At 48.7% G+C, this 15,912-nt stretch overlaps 1 pseudogene; it reads left to right on the top strand.

Annotated features, from left to right (window-relative positions):
• The window catches only part of LOC144681137 (polycomb protein SCMH1-like), a 76,773-nt pseudogene that overhangs the window by 17,846 nt on the left and 43,015 nt on the right, over positions 1–15,912 (top strand).

Genomic DNA, 15,912 nt, shown 5'->3' with positions numbered 1-15,912 from the left:
CCCTGCTAATGGGGATTGTGGTCTCTGCTGGTGGCACCTCCCCTGAGGAGGAAGAGAGGGGCAGAAGGAAGTGGAGGCCAGGTGTCCCAATGCAGCTTCCAGGGGAGTGACCTGTGGGAGGAGAGGCACAGGCATAAGGGCCACAGCGCCAGTAGGAAGTCCAAGGAGTAAAGGACCACAGAAGACGCCACTATCCTGCTGCCAGGGTTTATAGGCAGCGATGCAGCTTCTCAATATGTCCAAGATGCAATGCCGAAGGAGGCTCCGTCTGTCAAGGGAGACTGTGACCTCCATTTGTCAGATGATTGGCACTGAGATCAGCACTGGTTGTGTGGGTGGACACCCCATGCCAATGGCTCTAAAGGTCACAGTGGCCCTCAACTCCTATGCCTCTGGCTCTTTCCAGGGGTCAGTGCGGGATCTTTGTGGAGTGTCCCAGTCAGCTGTCCACAGTTATGTCAAACTGGTGACTGATGCTCTGTTTAAGTGGGTAATGACATTTATTCATTTCTAAACAGACGAGGCCAGCCAGGCTGAGCGAGCCAGAGGCTTTGCAGCGATTGCTGGGTTCGCCCACATCCAGGGTGCAATCGACTGCACACATGTGGCCATCAAGGCGCCAGCGGATCAGCCGGGTGCCTTTGCCAACAGGAAGGGCTTCCACTCGATGAATGTCCAGATAGTTTGCGATCACAAGATGCAGATTCGGCAAGTCTGTGCAAGGTACCCTGGCAGCTCCAATGACACTTACATCCTGAGACACTCACAAGTGCCGAGGCTCTTCAGCGCTCCAGCCCGACTGAATGGATGGCTGCTGTGTGACAAGGGCTATCTGTTGAAAAAGTGGCTTATGATGCCTCTCCACAACCCAAGAACAGAGGCAGAGCAGCGTTATAATAGGAGTCAAGCCTCCACAAGGGCGTTGATGGTGAGGACCATAGGTCTTCTGAAGATGCGCTTCCGATGCCTTGGACCATTCACGGGGAGAATTACAATATCCTCCAGAGTGGGTGTCACTGATAGTGGTTGCATGCTGCACTCTCTACAATCTAACTCTGGCAAGGGGGCACCCACTGGAGGAAGAGGATCTTGCCGCAGCTCCACAGGCCACAGAGGATGAATCCAGTGGTGAGTCAGAAGAGGAGCTTGGTGAACAGTTACAAGGTTCTTGCAAGCTGTGTGGATGAGAGTGGGGACTGCAGGGAGGATGAGCGAACTGACCACAGCACTGTGGTGCAGGGAGCCATTCAAGTCGGGGGAGAGTGGGGAGGAAATGGGAGTGTAGTAGCGGTAGGGGACAGTATAATTAGGGGGATAGATATTGTTCTTTGCAACCATGAGCGTGAGTCCCGATGGCTGTGCTGCCTGCCTGGTGCCAGGGTTAAGGACATCTCCTCAGGGCTGGAGAGGAACTTGGAGTGGGAGGGGAGGGATCCAGTTATCGTCGTCCACATTGGTACCAACAACGTTGACAGGACTAGAAAGGAGGCTCTGCTGAAAGAATTTGAACAGTTAGGAGCTAAATTAAAAAAGCAGAACCTCCAGGGTAAAAATCTCGGGATTGCTACCTGAGCCACGGGCAAACTGGCATAGGGTAAATAAAGTCAAGGAGTTAACTGCAATACTCAAAGATTGGTGTGGGAGAAATGGGTTTCAGTTTTTTTTATTCGTTCATGGGTTGTTGTTTGTTCACTGGCTAGGCCAGCATTTATTGCCCATCCCTAATTGCCCTTGAGAACTGAGTGGCTTGCTAGGCCATTTCAGAGTCAACCACGTTGCTGTGGGCCTGGGGTCACATGCAGGCCAGATTTCCTTCTCTAAAGGACATTAGTGAGCCAGATGGGTTTTTACAACAATTGACAATGGCTTCATGGTCATCGTTAGACTTTTAATTCCAGATATTTTATTGAATTCAAATTCTACCATCTGCCATGGTGGGATTCAAACCCAGGCCCCTAAAGCATTACCCTTGGCCTCTGGATTATCAGTCCAGTGACAATACCACTACACCACTGCATCCCCATCAGGCACTGGTACCAGTACCGGGGTAGGAGGGAGCTGTTCCGGTGGGATGGGCTTCACTTGAACCATATTGGGGCCAGTGTCTTGGCGAATAACTAGGGTTGTAGAGAGAGCTTTAAACTAAATAGAGGCAGGGGAGGGTTCTGGAAAGGGAATACATATGCCTACAAAGCAAAAGGACATGGAAGCCTTGCAGGGCAGCTATTTAGGTAATGATACCCAGAGTGTGACAGGAAGGGGCAGAGTGTCCAAACATAAAAAAAACAGCAAATAGGGCAAAAAGGGGAAAACTGGGTAAAAAGGCAAAATTAATGGCCCTTTGCTTAAATGCACATAGTATTCGGAACAAAACAAATGAATGGGTATGATCTTATAGCTTATGGAGATGTGGTTACAAGGAGGTCAAAGCTGGGAACTAAATATTCAGGGGTATGTGACTTTTTGAAAGGACAGGCAGGAAGGAAAGGGTGGTGGGGTGGCTTTTTTAGTACGAGATGGAATAAGTACGATAGCAAGAAATGATCTTGGATCGGAAGATGTAGAATCCATATGGGTGGAGGAAGGAAATAACAAGGGGAAGAAGACACAGGTGGGAGTAGTCCATAGGTCCCGTGACAGTAGCTATACCGTAGATAAGAGAATAAATCGGGAGATAATGAGGGCATTTAACAAAGGTAGTACATTAATCATGACTTTAATCTTCATGTAGATTGGGAAAATCCAATTGGCAGAGGTAAGCACGAGTAAGAATTCATAGAGTGTATTCGGGACAGTTTCTTAGAACAATGTGTTGTGAATCCAACCAGGAATCAGGCTACTTTGGATCTGGCAATGTGTAATGAGGCAGATTTAATAAATGATCTCAGAGTAAAGGATCCCCTAGGAAACAGTGACCATAACATGGTAGAATTTAGCACTCAGTTTGAGAGTGAGAAACCTGGGTCGGAAACAACTGTGCTAAACTTAAATAAGGGTAATTACAATGGAATGAGGGCAGAGTTGGCTGGAGTGGACTGGGAAAGCAGTTTAGCAGAAAAGATGGTTGATGAACAATGGCAGACGTTTAAGAAAATAGTTCAAGACTCTCAACAAAGATATATCCTAGCGAGGAAGAAGGATTCAAGGAAGGGGATAAACCAACCAGTTTAGGAAGTTAAGGATAGTATCAAATTGAAAGAAAAAACATACTATGTGGCAAAGATTAGTGGTAAGCCTGAGGATTGGGAAAGTTTTGAAAACCAACAGAACATGACCAAAAAAAAAATAAAGAGGGAGAAAATAACCTTTGCGGGTAAACTCGCAGGTAATATAAAAACGGACAGTAAGAGCTTCTTTAAATATATAAAAAAGAAGAGAGAGGCCAAAGTGAACATAGGCCCCTTTAGAGAATGAGGTTGGGGAAATAATAATGGGGAACCAGGAAATGGCAGAAGAGTTGAATAAATACTTTGCTTCAGTCTTCATGGTAGAAGATACTAATAGCGTTTCAAAAATATTAAATACGTAAGGGGCAAAAGAGGAGTTGGGGGAAATAAGTACAATAACTATCACTAGAGAAAAAGTACTAGGGAAACTAATGGGGCTAAAGGCCAATAAATCCCCTGGACCCGATGGGTTGCATCCTAGGATACTAAAGGAAGTGGCTACAGAGATAGTGGATGCACTGGTAGTAATCTTCCGAGAATCCTTAGATCCTGGAAAAGTCCCAAAGGATTGGAGAACGGCCAATGTAACACCCTTATTGAAAAAGGGAGGGAGATAAAAAACAGGTAACTATCGGCCAGTTAGCTTAACATCTGTCACTGGGAAAATGTTGGAGTCTATTATAAAGGATATAATAGCAGAGCATTTAGAAATACATGACCTAATCAAGCAGAGTCAGCATGGCTTCATGCAGGGGAAATCATGCCTAACAAAGTTATTGGAATTCTTTGAGGAGGTAAAAGCAGGATAGATAAAGAGGAACCAGTAGATGTAATATATTTGGATTTCCAAAAGGCATTTGATAAGGTACTGCACATAAGGCTACTTAGTAAGATAAGAGTCCATGGTTTTGGGTGTAATATATTAGCATGGATAGATGATTGGCTAACTAATAGAAGACAGAGAGTTGGGATAAGGGGGGCTTTTTCGGGATGACAACCTGTAGCAAGTGGAGTGCCACAGGGATCAGTGCTGGGGCCTCAATTATTTACAATATATGTTAATGACTTAGATGAGGGAAGTGAATGTACTATCGCCAAGTTTGCGGATGACACAAAAATAGGTGGGAAGGCAAGTTGGGGGGATGACATAAAGAGTCTACAAAGGGATAGAGACAGGTTAAGTGAATAGGTAAAAACTTGGCCAAAAAGCCAACATACAAGTTCAACAGGTAAAAGGGAAGGCATATGGAATGCTGGCCTTTATTTCAAAGGGAATGGAGTATAAAAACAGGGAAGTCTTGCTAAAACTATGTAAGGCACTAGTTAGACCACACCTAGAATACTGGGAACAGTTTTGGTCCCCTTATCTAAGGAAATATATGCTGGCATTGGAGGCAGTCCAGAGAAGGTTCACTAGGTTGATCCCGGGTATGGAGGGATTTTCTTATGAGGAGAGGTTGAGTAGGTTGAGCCTGTACTCATTGGAATTTAGAAGAATGAGAGGCGACCTTAGTGAAACATATTAGATTCTTAGGGGGCTTGACAGGGTAGATGCTGAGAGGTTGTTTCCCTTTGTGGGAGAGTCTAGGACCAAAGGGCATAGAGTAAGGGAGTGCCCATTTAAAACAGAGATGAGGAGGAATTTATTTTCTCAGATGGTAGTCAATCTATGGAATTCTTTACAGTAGAGGGCTGTAGAGACTGGGTCATTAAGTATATTCAAGGCTGCGGTAGATTTTTAATCAGTAAGGGAATCAAGGGTTATGGGGACAAGGCAGGAAAGTGGAGTTGAGGATTATTAGATCAGCCATGAACTCATTGAATGGCGGAGCAGACTCGATGGGCTGTGTGGCCTACTTCTGATCTTTGGTCTTATAGTCTCATGGAGGAGCACGATGAGGACATGGAGGCAGACCTCTGGATCCCTCAGGGAGGCAGGGACACCAGGAACACTGTGATCCGATGCTCCTTCAGCTAGGCTGTCAAATATCTGCTTCCACCTCGTGCCAGTGGTGCTGCCTCCATCCCGGATGTTTGAAATGACCCTTTCCTTTGAGCCCAAAGTCCACTCAGTGCCTGTGCAATAAAGTTTAGAGCCACTCACGTCCAGCATGAGATACTGGTGTGCCCTGTGCCTACAAAACAAGTGAAACATACTCAGGCCATTAAGACAAAAGCAAAATTTATATCATGTTGGCACTCGCATCAAATGAACATAACAATATATGGTGCTAATGGTCACACCAGTAAACATATTAACAAAACATGGCCGAACAGAAGATCACCCATGAACAGTCCCTCTTGTGCTCACGGTGCTGTAAATTTACATTTGCGAGTGCTGCATCTTCATGCCCCCCACCGCATCCCCCCTCGCTGGCAGCGGCATTGGAGGCAGCTGCTGACTCTGCTGTCTTGTTGGCCTTGCTGACTTGGCGGTTGTCCTCTGGCCAGTGGAGCCTGTGCTGGCCCCGCCTGGGAGGTAGCGGCTAGTGCCACAGCTGGCATCTCCCCAGTCATTGCAGCCTCATCAGATGCCACGGTCACTGACAGAGGGGCGGAGGAGCTGCTGCCATCATTCAAAGCGCCCTGAGAGGAGCCCGCAGAGACGACAAGCAGGTCGTGCGCCAACGTGAGGTCGCTCTGGACCTCCCTGCTCACCATTGATGGACGGGATATCTAGCTGGGATGCTGGGTGCCTCATCCATCTCCCACACTGGTACTGACCTCCTGAGGCCATTGCCTGTGTGAGGGTTTGCAGGTCCGAGTGTAACCCCAGGAACCCCTGATCCTACACCTGAAGCTGCCTCTCCATGAGAGTCGTCACTCTCTCAATGGAGGAGGCAGTGTGCTCAGCGACGAGGGTCAATGCAGTGCTCATGCTCCGCATGGACTCCTCCATAACAGAGACCATGGCACGCATACCCTCGTGGGTCCCGGTCAGACCATCCTGCACATCCCGCTGGACATCCAGCATCTGCTGCCTAACGGACGACTCCAGAGGCTCATCATCTGCCTTCGAATCAGCATCACTCTGGTCTCCAGCAGTCCTCCGACTTCTGTGCCCTGGGTGCTCTCTACCTCTGCCTGCTCCTCAAGTGAATGTGAAGTGCCCTCACTGCTATGCACCAACATTCTAGCTGACAATCCAATGCCTACCGAGGTGCTGGTATCTGCGCTGGTGCTTGGTGCAGAGAGGGGGTGTGACGCAGGTGCATCTACAGCCCAGTGGTCCTCTGGCGTCAAGGGCGGCTCTTCAGAGTCCTGCGTTCATGGGTGAGCTGGTGATTCTAGGGGAGAACAATGACATGTGATTAATTTAAGTCATCAGACAGTCACTGTGTATGCCAGGCACCCTGGTGAGACTATGGAGATCTGCATCACGGTGCCATTGTCTTTCAATGACCAATGGGGATTCCAGGTTTGAGGCTCCCATCAATGATGAGACTACACAAGAATGTTAGCTCAATCCACCACTCTCACCTCTGTGCACTGCACTCTTACCTTGGCCAGAGACCCCTGCCTCTCCACAACCGGCTGACTGAGGTGAGTGGTGACACTCCAGCTCCAAGGCATCCATCTCGTACCTCATCAGAATGAGGAGGTTTGGGGAGGCCTCCGCCTGTCTCAGTTCTTTCAGTGGTGTTATGGCTTCTCTTCTCCTGAAATGACAGAGGAGCAATGATTTGTCCACTCTCTAACTGCAGCGCCATTGCAGCTTGGCAACCCCCACCACCACCCACCCGAACACTTTGCAGGGCACATTCGAGTTGTGGCCCTTGACCCGCAAGGTACTCAGTCCAAGCAGCCAGGGCTCACTCCCCCTGGCTGGCACTGTTGTCAGTGACAGTTGGCCATCTGACTCTAACACCCCTGAGCTCCACAGGGGAACGACCAACCATTAAAACTTCTCCATGTTGATCCATGCCGACTCGGCACACATCTTGCTGAACACAGCAGATCGTTGAACCTTTTGTGGTACCGCACCCATGTGCGCCACACAGCATCGTGGCTGCTGACCTTGGCTGCCATCTCCTCCCAGGGTTTTTTGGTCAGGCGCGGTGGTCTTTGCCTGCCCACCCCTGGGTACTAAAGTGTTCCGCCTGACACCAAGCTCCTCCACAAGGATCACGAGACACTCATCCGAGAAACGGGGGCTGAGTGCCCACCTGATATTGCCCCTCCCACCTGACGTCTTCAGTCGCTGGTGAGGCCAATGTGCGAATGAAATGGTTTCCTGAACAGATTCCAAATATTCTCCCCTGGCAGCCTTCAGGGAGCTGCCTCTGCCGGTCTTAAAGCGTCTGCCGGGTCGCCATTGGACCCAGCACCTAACAGTGCCCTGCCCCCACTTGACCCTTCCCAAGCATTGAGAAGATGCATTTCCCGCTGGGCGGACCTTAATTGGCCACCCAGTGTGAAATTGCGTTTGCAGTGCTACCGCGGCCAGGTGCGGAATCCACATCCGCTTCTGCTCTCGTCAGCTTGGCGTGCACGCCAAGTGTAAACTTCAGGCCCATGTCTTTTACTGTACATACCTGATAGCTGTTGCTCAGCGGTAGCACTCCTGCCCCTGAGTTTGGAAACTGTGGATTCAAGTCCCACTCCAGTGATCTGAGGCTGACAATTCAGTGCAGTATTGAGGCAGTGTTGCACTGTTGGAGACGCCATCTTCCGGATGTGTTGTTAAGCTGAGGCCTCGTGTGCCCTGTCAGGTGGATGCAAAAGATCTGAAGGAACTATTTCGAAGAAGAGCAGGGGAGTTATCCTGGTGTCCTAGGCAATATTTATCCCTAAACCAAGAGGTTATCCGGTCATTATCACATTGTTGTTTGTGGGAGTTTGCCTTGTGCAGATTGGCTGCCACTTTACCTATATTACAGCAGTGGCTACAATTCAAAAGTACTTTATTGGCTGTATTGGGACATCCTGAGGCCAAGAAAGGGATTATCTCAATGCAAGTTCTTTCTTTATACCTTATTAACTGTGATTTGGAAGCCTAGAGTCAGGAGTCGACCTCTGAGCTGCATTTTCCGTTGTGTGGCCTGGGGGAATCCTAATGTACCCAGGGAGGTCTAAGATTTCCTCAGGGGGGCTGCTGATTTCCTGCCACAGCTCCAACAGACAACTGTTGTAACCTCCAGAAGTGGTGGGAACCCAGCTGCTCCCTTGGATGGCAAACGTCATCCTTCGGGGACCTGGCCGTTCAGTGAAGCTGGCGTTTTGAGTGAGTGCAACTGTACTCTCTTCCTCAAGGACACACGTGTGCTCCAGTAGTGAGGTCCAGGCCATGCCAGCAGCTTGGTTGTTCCCACCCACCCCCACCGAAACAACAGGCCGATTGAAAATAAATTGCCGCCTGAATAACTTGAAGTTAATGGAAAATAAATTAGGCAAGGAAAAAACAGATTGCCTATCCACTGTCGCCCAATATTCACCCCTCCTCCCATGTTACTTATTTTAATGGGCTCTGGAGGCCATATGCTAACTGATAGTGCAAATAAATGGGCAACATATAGTCCAGTTACTAGGGTGATGCCTGAAAGAAAATCCTTACCAAATAAATCTGTTGTACTTTCAGTCTCCTCTGGTTATCTCGTCTCTAGAACCGTAATGATTTATGTAATGTAACATTATATTGATTCATGACTTCAATCTGCAAATACAGCAGTGTGCAGTGAGCATTTGTTTATATTTATTTATTTTCATTTAGATTTTTATTGACGTGTTGGTACCATGCGGCGGGGATGTTTGCACGTTATTTATGGAAAACACCGATTTAATTGCTTCAAAGTGCATTTCTTACAGGAGCTATGGGAATTGTGTTATGTACTTAAGGGCTACAGTTACAAATGTTGTATTGGAAGGCATTCTTTAGTTTGCATTCTGAAGATCTGGATCTAATGGCTACGTTTTCTGGTCCTAACTCCTGGTGAGGAACTTCTCCCGACAATATCGCATTTTTGGATGTTCATCACATACCTCTGTGATTTATTGCGCATTAATTTTAATTGATGAACAATCACAGGCTCCCCTGGCACTGTTTCCCAATGCGTGCTCCCAGCGGGTCCAATTGTGCACCAGCGGTGGAAGATGTACCCATATGTTTTTCCCACGATGTAAACTGTATCACATAAGGTGCGGTGCCTAAACTGGTGTGGAGATTTGCTTTTGTAGATTCCTTCAAAACTGTGTTATTATTGTCTCTTCTTGCTCATCACGCGCTGATATTTCAAGAAAAGCAGATCTGGTTTGACCATTACTTGTCAAATGTAGGCGCAGTGCTTGGTGAATGGTTTTGCACAGAAACAGTTGGTGCTCACTTCAGTTTGAAGAAGGTGGTGCCTTCATCTGCTGACATTAATTTTCTTTCACAAGTTGCTCTTTGTGTAAAGTTAAGGAAAATTATTTTCACTAAACAGTCATTGAGATAAAAGGGTTAACATCTGCATTGAAGCAGTGGACAGAGGAACGCCATATGATTAAGCCTTGTGTTTATAAATGAGATATTTCAAATCAAAAAAATGTCATCATGCTGCTTGACTATGATATCATTGGTTTGTGAAAGTATAAAATCAGAAGGAGAGGATTGGGGTGAGGGGGTGAGGGGGTGAGGGGGAGGTAGTAGGTCGTAAAGCAAGAGGTCCAGGTGACAGCATCTGCAGCTTGCACTTCATGCCAGATAGCAGAATGAGGGTGAGCTGGGAGTTGAGGAAGGCCCATAAGGCAGTAACATATCATTATAAATGGTCTCAGTGGTGCCAGGTGTACTAGGGGTTCAGTTACATCTGGCCCCATGATTAGGAGCACCGTCTCCCCCATCAGACTCAATGGATGAATGCCCGCCTGGCCTGTCACTGGTTCTTTGCCACTGACTTGTATTTCATGCCACCTTGTCTTGCAAGAGAGAGGGCAGAATGTCAGTGATGTGCCTGCCATGGCTGAATAGCTGGAGGTATGGGGAGAGCTGCGAGAGGTGGGTGTGAGGCTGGGATCATTGGAAGGTGTGTGAGGGTGAGGTGGAGTATATGAATGTTAATTGTGAGTCATGAGTGCTAGGAACTGCTGAAGGGTGAGCGATGGGGGTGTGGTGCATTGACAAGCAGAAGAGATTGGGTGGTGTGTGGGTAGGAAATATCATGTGTCGATGCCTTCACTGACCTTGACCACCCACATGAGGTTATTAAACTTCTTGCGGCACTGATCACGTAGGAACATAGAGGCATAGGAACAGGAGAAGGTCATTTAGTTCTTGCTGTCAGGTCCTCAAGGCCAGACTCCAGGAATTGGCTTCCATAGCAACCTGCTCCCACTCCCTTCAGAGGACGTTCCCGGCCTACAGGCCCCCTGCAGAAATATTGCCTCCTTCCCCTTCTCCACCCTCCATGAAATGCAGAGTGCTCTCTCTGCCCTGGTGTGCCATCTCCCTTGGTTGCAGTTTCATCAGTGCTCTTCACCAGCAGCTTCCTGTGAATTAGTGCAGAGGCCCTTTAAGAAGGCTGACTGCCTTTAAGAGCTGGAGGCGAGTTAGAATACATGATGATTGACTGCACACTAAAGCCCCTTGTTGCGCATGCAGCCAGTCCGCCAGCAGTGCGGATCACACTGGGCTGAACACAGAAATCATTTAAATGAGGAGGCAATGCAAAGTTTGTGTGCTGCCTGCCTTAACAAGAATCAATGCGAAAAGGTTATAAATGATGACTCCCCCACACCCAAATACGTGTGCAGAACAATTTGTCCCCCTCTCTGCGTCTACTCTGTCAAAATCTTCAATAATTTTAAAGAGTTCAAATAGTCACTGGTCAACCTTTCCTTTTCAAGAGAACAGGGACCCAGCCTGTTCATCCTTTCCTGATAGGAATAACCTCTCATTCAGTGCAGTTTCACAGTGCCATTATTTGCAATTCAATTCAAATGTTTCTTTTTCTTTGTATTTTGAATTGAGAAGATGAGTTAAGCTGCAATAGTTCTTTTTGCACCTAACAATTTGTTTAGAACAGCAGTGAGTGAGGCTGAGAATAAGTCACCTGTCTCTTTTTACAGCTAGGATGGGATGTGGAGCAAAGAGAGCCAAGAAATACTCTCCATTTACCTGGATGAGTGCAGCTCATCCAAGAAGCTTGACACCATCCAGGACAAAGCAGCTCGCTTGACTAGTGCTTCAACCACAAACATTCACTCCCTCCACTACTGATGCACAGTAGCAGCAGTGTGTATCATCTACAAGATGCACTGCAGCAACTCACCAAGGCTCCTTCGGCAGCATCTCCCAAACTCGTGACTTCTGCCACCAAGAAAGACAAGGGCAGCAGATAGATGGGAACACCACCGCCTGCAAGTTCCCCTCCAAGCCACACGCCATCCTGACTTGGAAATATATCGCCGTTCCTTCACTGTCACTGAGTTAAAATCCTGGAACTCCCTCCCTAACAGCACTGTGGGTGTACCTATGCCACAGGGACTGCAGCGGTTCAAGAAGGCAGCTCACCACCACCTTCTCAAGGGCAATTACGGATGGGAAAGAATTGCTGGCTTAGCCAGCGACATCCACATCCCATGAAAGGATGTTAAAAAAAGCAAGGTCATGAACAGGAGAGGTGTGATATATGTGAAACAAGTGTTGAGAGCTGTTTTGAGTAAGTTATCTTTTTAAAAAGCGACTACTCAATTATTGCGTTGCACTTTATTTTCAGTTATTTTCACAGTGCGCTCCTGTTGTTGGTTTCAGTCTTGTGCTCAGCTCAACAACGACTTTAAGATTGGAACGAAACTCGAAGCAAAGGACCCTTGAAATTCCACACCAATGTGTGTTGGCAGTGTTGCGACTGTCACCGGGGTGAGGCTGCGGCTAAGGCTGGATTGGAGTGACAATTAAAATGACTTCTGGAGAATGTTGGATTCGTCCAGCATTCAAGCAATCAGGAGCTGCGAGCGAAGTGGTGAAATGTTGCAACCTCCCTTAGGTAGGAAGACTCAATTGTGGCTGAGGTTCCTTGCTGCTTAGCTATTCACTTTCTTCTGCCAGTCACTCTTATTCACTGCTTAGGTGCAAAATAACCATCCGCTGGGTACCCTATAGACGTGTGGAGCAGGATTTTCCATTTTAGTTTGGGCCCTGATGCCGGGATCAAATGTGAACCCCAATGCTGTATTGTGTTGGAAACAGTAACCCGACATTGATTTTTGCTGAATTGACTAATTCATGGCTCACTGTCCAATTAAGGATGGTGGCTGGGCTCTCAAAGCTGGAGGGCCAAAAGGAGCTGGAGCCTGCCATTGCAGATAAGGGAGAGAGGACATTTCCATCTTGAGGTGCCCTCTCAGCACTTTTGACATATTTGAAATTAAATATGGCCACAGCTGCTGGACCACCATTGTGAAGAGGAAATCCCCCCACAGGGCAGCCTGTGGCGGCAGCTGTGACCTGTGGCCTGGTAGGCATGTTTGCTGCAGATGTGAGCCAGGGGGCCTTAAAGTGATCTTGGAGCTCTCTACCCTCTCCTGCCCTTAATTTTCTGTGTTCCTTTCGGCACTCACTCACACTGGTGTATAATTCTACAGGTGCCAATTATTCTGGCACTGTGCCCAAGTGGAAATTCTTTATGTACAAATCTAGAACCTGCATATTCTCTGCAGGTCAAGTGTGGTTTGATGGACCTCTGGTGCAGCTTTTATCGGATTCAAGCTCTTTCCTCCTCTGCATTCGGTTCTTGCTGAGGTCTGCAATTCCTATTTGTGTACAAAGAAAAATGGCAAGATGTTTAAACTGCTGGTGACTATTTAGATGCAGTTAATTGGATTTTTGTTAATTAGATGTTTAGCTAATTCATCCTTTTGTACCTATTATCTCCTTTTGTGCTGTTTTAGCCATTGATTCATGCATGTTATTTTCCATGTGTGACATTCAGCGCCTGCCATTACCCCAAGTTGATCCCTGTTACTGCTCCAGTATGTACCTGACTCCATAGTGTGGTGAACAATGTCATTCCTCACCTGATGGGGTGAAACAATGGTCCAGATTTTGGGTCAATACTCACAGAGACTTGGTGCAGAATTTTTCCCTCGCCTGGTGGACACGCGCCCGACCCGAACGGGAGTAAAATATTGCGCGATGATGTCGGGTGAGCGTCCCGACGTCACCGTGCATTCGTACGATATTTCGCTCGGCGGGCGTGCGCGGGATCGGAGCGGCGCCCGCCATTAATTAACAGGCCGGTTAAGGCCCCTAACAGTCCAATTGACTGATGCACCATGCGGTTTTCTGCTTGTCGCACAGGCAAAATGGGCAGGCGGCCAGTTGACATTTTGCAAAACCTCATCCAAGGGCGGGATAAAAAGGGTCAGCAGCAGCAGCATTGCCAGTGTGAGGAGTGGGGAATTTTGGAGATAGTTTGCAGTTGGTTGCTTATTGGTACTTGGCAGCTTCGTCTTTGTTCGCGGCATCGTTGTTAGCATTTCCAGGCCTCATTTCAGGACTTATTGCTGTCTGCCAGGCCGCCGGAGGATTCACACCGTGTGGACCCTTCCAGGTATCAGGCAGCCTTCCTTTACCCTGGTAATGGGGATTGTGCTGGTGGCACCTCCTCTGAGGAGGAAGAGAGGGGCAGGAGGGAGAGGAGGCCTGGTGTCCCAATGCAGCTTCGAGGGGAGGGACCTGTGGGAGGAGAGGCGCAAGCTCAAGGGGCGCAGGGCCAGCAGGTAGTCCAAGGAGGAAAGGGCCACAGAAGACGCCATTATCCTGTTGCCAGGGTTTACAGGCAGCCATGCAGCTATCTCAATATGTCTGAGGTGCAATGCCGAACAAGTCTCCGCCTCTCAAGGGAAACGATGACCTCCATCTGTCAGATGATTGAGCCTGAGATCACCTCTAATTGTGTGGGTGGACACCCCATGCCAGTGGGTCTGAGGGTCACAGTGGCCCTCAGCTTCTATGCCTTCGGCTCTTTCCAGGGGTCAGTGGGGAATCTGTGTGGAGTGTCCCAATCAGCTGTCCACAGTTGCGTCAAGCTGCTGACAGAAGCTCTGTTCAGGTGGGTACTGACCTTTATTCTTTACCGTATGGATGAGACCAGCCAGGCTGAGCGAGCCAGAGGCTTTGCAGTGATTGCTGGGTTCCCCAGCATCCAGGGTGCCATCGACTGCTCACATGTGGCCATCAAGGTGCCCGCGGGTCAGCCGGGTGCCATCATCAACAGGAAGGGATTTCACTCCGTGAACGTGCAGATAGTGTATGACCACAGGATGCAGATTCTGCAAGTCTGTGCAAGGTAACCTGGCAGCTCCCATGATGCCTACATCCTGAGACACTCCCAGATGCCGGGGCTCTTCAGTGCTCCAGCCCGACTGGATGGATGGCTGCTGGGTGACAAGGGCTATCCATTGAAGAGGTGGCTCATGACGTCTCTCCGCCACCCAAGAACAGAGGCAGAGAAGCGTTACAACATGAGTCATGGTTCCACAAGGATGGCGGTAGAGAGGACTACAAGTCTTCTCAAGATGTGATTCCACTGCCTGGACTGTTCAGAGGGTGCACTACAATACCCCCCAGAGCGGGTGTCACTGATAGTGGTTGCATGCTGTGCTTTCCACAATCTGGCTCTGGCACAGGGGGACCCACTGGAGGAAGAGGATCTTGAGGCGGCTGCTCAGGCCACAGATGATGGGTCCAGTAGTGAGTCCAAAGATGAGCACGGTGAGGAGAACACTAAGGTTGCGGAGCCAGACCTTGGTGACATTCAGGGAGACATGGACACCAGGGACGACTTGATCCAACGCTCCTTCAGCTAGGCTACCAAAGATCAGCTTCACCCGCATGCCAGGGCTGCCTCCTCCATCCTGGATGGCTGAAAGGACCCTTTCATTTGAACACAAAGAACACTCAGTGCCTGTGCAATAAAGTTCAGAGGCATGACATCCAGCATTACATACTGGCGTACCCTGAACAAATAAAATAAAAAGGTGAAGCATACTCAGATACTCAGGCCATGGCGACAAAAGCAAAATTTATCTCATGTGGACAATTCTAAACTATTTACATAGATTTCTTCATTCCCAGACCAGTATAGACAAAGTAAACATAAATGAACATAAAATTACCCGTGACCCGTCCCTCTTGCGCTCATGGTGTCTTCAACTTACTTTTGCGAGTCTTGGTGCTCCCATCTCGCTGGCACCAGCATTGGAGACAGCTGCTGACTCTGCTGTCTTGTTGGCCTTGAGGACTTTGGCGGTTGTCCTCTGGCCAGTGGAAGGGAGTGGCCAGCGCCACGCCTGGCATCTCCCCAGTCATTGCGGCCTCATCAGATGCGACTGTCAGTGGCGGACGGGTGGAGGAGCTGCTGCTGTCATCTGGAGATCTGGAGCGCCTTGAGAGAAGTCCCAGAGACGACAGGCAGCTCGTGCACCAACGCAAGGTCGCTCTGGATCTCCCTGTACACCATTGATGGACGGGCACCTAGCTGAGATACTGGGTGCTTCATCCATCTCCCACACTGACACTGACCACCTGAGGCCATTGCCTGTGTGAGGGTTTGCAGGTCCGAGCGCAACCATAGAAACCCCTGATTCTGCCCTTGGAGATGCCTCTCCATGAGAGTCACCACTATCTCGATGGAGGAGGCAGTGTGCTCGCCCATGACAATCAACGCAGTGCTCATGCTCCACATGGACTCCTCCATCACATACCATGGCACACATACCCTCATGGATCTCCGCCAGATCCTCCTGCACATCTCGCTGGACATCC

Source organism: Cetorhinus maximus, chromosome 5 (genome assembly GCF_964194155.1).
Source record: "Cetorhinus maximus chromosome 5, sCetMax3.hap1.1, whole genome shotgun sequence".
NCBI classification, from domain to species: Eukaryota; Metazoa; Chordata; class Chondrichthyes; order Lamniformes; family Cetorhinidae; genus Cetorhinus; species Cetorhinus maximus.
The sequence above is the reverse complement of the archived record's forward strand: the minus strand, read 5'-3'. Positions and strand labels throughout refer to the sequence as shown.